General features: G+C 36.7%; 1 pseudogene across 1 annotated transcript; it reads right to left on the bottom strand.

Moving 5' to 3' along the window:
• Window positions 1-806: 806 nt before the first annotated feature.
• LOC307096295 (large ribosomal subunit protein eL34-like) lies at window positions 807-1,181 on the bottom strand (annotated as a pseudogene). The gene has a single exon. The product of its transcript is annotated as a large ribosomal subunit protein eL34-like (transcript).
• Window positions 1,182-3,421: the final 2,240 nt, after the last annotated feature.

Below are 3,421 nucleotides of genomic sequence, written 5' to 3'. Positions count from 1 at the left end.
GCTAAGTCTCTACAAATTCAAGAAGACTGAAATTATATCAAGCATCTTCTGAAATCACAATGGCATAAAATTAGAAATCAAGTACAATAAAAACAAAAAAACAATCAAACACATGGAGGCTGAATAGCATGTGATTAAACAATGAATGGTGCCAGGACTGACCAGCAGACCCTGAGCAACGGATTAATTGATTAATCTGATACACGTTTCTGTGAAAGAGAGGACTATGGGACTGCCTAGCTGAAGGAACCTGCCTCCTTAAGCTTTTTTTGTAGCAACAGTTTGAACTAAAATTAACCTCTAGATACTATCAGCAGGGTAAGTATCCTTGAGAAATCACATGCTTCTACAAGGTCATGTCTAAAGACTAAACATAGAAATTCTAGTAAAACACATGGGGGCTCAGACTTGTTTGGAAAAGTCAAGGCAGGGGCTGCCATCTTTGGCAAGGTTTCCCTAGAGGCCCACGACCTTTTGGAGAATCCTCCTTACAGATTTCCAACCAAGCCTTGTGCTTTCCCACATATCTCCCTTTTTGTTTTGCTGGCTGCAGAAGACAGAGGGAGGTGGCGAACTTTCTGCTTTGGAATGTCGGGGTCCACGAAATGCGTTCACTGCTCGAGTTCTGATTTTGTAGACTATAAGAAAAACAAAGAGAATTATAATGATAGCAATGATTAGTCAGATCTGGTACTAATTCATTCTAGGAAACCATGTGGTGGGGTCTATCCACTCTAAATATTCCTTTACTGTGTTCCAAGCAGTAGTCTATTTTTTTTATTACTAAAAAAGCTTCATTTTTAAATTTATTTAACTTTCTGACTCTGTGCTTGTGCCTTTAACACTTTCACAACAATTTTCTGCTCCTCAATAAGGAAAGCACACTTGATCCCGACACAGACACATTTAGCACACATGGATCCAACATAGGCCCTGCTGACGTGTTTTTTTTTTGTTTGTTTTTTGTTTTTCATTTTAGACAACCTCATTACAACATTAGGTCTCACAGCATGAACTCCGTGAAGTCGGGCTGGGAACACACTACATGCAGATTTTGGTGCTTTCCCAAACTTCTTGGTATAAAGGTAAACAATTCTATTACCAGGTGTTCAGGACAGTCTAGGTTTGTTAGAGGCTGTATTGTAGGACAGCCTCTGATGATATGTCAAACGCTGGACCATGGAGAATACCTAAACTGAAGTCATCGTCCCTGGAAGAGCAGTAGTCTATTTTTTGTGTTCATTGATAATAAGTAAGGACTCTTTAATTTTCCTTTGCAACATGTTTAATTCTTCAGTAAGGTTATCATGAAAGACTCCCTATAGATGCTTTTTAACATCAATCTACTGATGGTGCCTACTGTTCTATTTTAAAGGAGTGACACATATGTGATTATACTCCCATCACAATTAAGCACTTACCTGTATGCTATGACATCCTGTTTTCCCCCCAGATATTCAATGGCTACCTCAATTGCCTGTATTCTAGCTAATATTTTTGATATATGTGCTGCTGTATTGTGAATTCCCTAGTTACATTACAGGCCATATTGTCCACAAATGTGGAAGTCTTCCCAGACTCAGAAAGGGCCACCACAGCGACACTGGCAGTAGTAAGAATAACAACAGCCAAGATGATAGCTACAATGAGCATTCCCCAAAATTTTTTGGGCCATAATTGACTCAGTACTCTTTTTTAGATTTTGATATCTGATAAGCCTTGCCATTTCCTGGTGAGATTAACAGGTATTAGGATTTCTGTTTTTTCCTAAGTACTATAATTGTGCTGATGTTCAATGAAGTAATATTCTGGGTAGTAAATACAGGATGCAAAAATAAGCTCCTTCTCTAACCTGTACTAGAAAAGATGAACTATGGTTTATTAGTAGATTGGGGCCCATAATAAAGACATAGGGGTGAGTGGTGCAAATCAGGCTATTGTTAGAAAGATTATTAGTAAAAGTTATACTATAGTGGCCAGAGGAGTTTTGGTAGTCACCTTGCCACAATTTCAAAGGGCTGAAAACATGGCCTAATCTCTATAAAGTGTCCTGAACTGGCTAGCCTAGTACTCGAGGTCATGGGGAACTCGTCCCTCCCTCAGTCTAAATCTCAGGCATGCCTGTATAACTGATGTAACTAATTAGATGCACGGTGTACTAATTAGATGCACGGTGTACTAGAATGTCAATGTGGTTGGCTTGCAAATGACCATGTGGGTTCCAATTTATAACCTGTTGGTCCCCTAGGACCGTCAAATAGGCATGATTTCCTCAATAAACTTCCCAATGGGATGCCTCAGTAGAGGGGTCCCACTTCTTATTTTGCTTACATGGAGGAATGGGAGGCACCATGACATTAGTCAGATTACCACAGGCCAGACTGCCTGCTGAGAAAAATATATAATTTACCAAGTTGCTTTAAAAAACTTCTTTATGTCTGAAAAACAAAAAGTTTAAGAATCAGCAATACTTTCAACAAAAGTTAAAAAAACTATATAATTATATTCTATTTATTCAGCTCTATAATAAAATTATTGTTTCTTCTGATTTTTCCTGCTAGTATTTCTATAAATCTAGATACTTTATAGAGTAATGCAAATGATATGGAATCTTCTCCTTTCTGTAAACCACAATATTCAAGAATAATAATTAGAGCTATAAATGAAAGTATAATATAGTTATTATTATTTGATGAAGCTTCCCATGTACCTTAAGTAAAAAAATTTCCTTCATGAGAAGAAAGCAAACACTTGAGGCATTCTAGAGCCTGTTGGAATGATCTAAAGCCAATTCTAGGTCAAGAAAAAGTTTCTTAAAATTTAAACACTGGGAAGGTAGTCAAATACATTAGACTAAAATATTATTATTATTAAATAGTATTAAGTAATTTACTCATGTAAAGTAATCAAGTTCCTGATTAATATCATGTAATTATTTTAATAATATATATATAAAACCTTTGCTTCCTAGGTAAATTTGGAAAAACTCTTTTTTCCCTTTACTTTTAGAAATAGGTTCATTTTTCCAATGGAAAATATACTCATATTCTTAAGAAGCATAACAGAGATAACATGACCTTGACAACTCTCAGGAGACTGGAGAAAGGGTGGTTGTGTATGTGGGGAGATAGCAGGTCCTGGGGTTTGTTCTGAGGACTGCAGTAACTCTTGGGCCTCTAACAGGTTTAGTGCAAAAGTACCATTTTTTTTTCTTTACAAGGAGAGTGTCCCCCTCCCCTGACCCCACTGCTGCTGCTTCTGTAGCCTATTTAAGAGTACTTCTGTAGCTCTAGTCCTCTAGGATAAATACTTGAGGAGTTTAAATAATTATTTCTCATATTTTTCCTTTTCTGGGTAGATTAACAATATGAAATCTTACATATAAGAAGAGACCTTAAAAACAGAAACCAAAAAAATCGAA

This window comes from Cnephaeus nilssonii (genome assembly GCF_951640355.1).
Source record: "Cnephaeus nilssonii genome assembly, chromosome: X".
Classification (NCBI taxonomy): Eukaryota; Metazoa; Chordata; class Mammalia; order Chiroptera; family Vespertilionidae; genus Cnephaeus; species Cnephaeus nilssonii.
The sequence above is the reverse complement of the archived record's forward strand: the minus strand, read 5'-3'. Positions and strand labels throughout refer to the sequence as shown.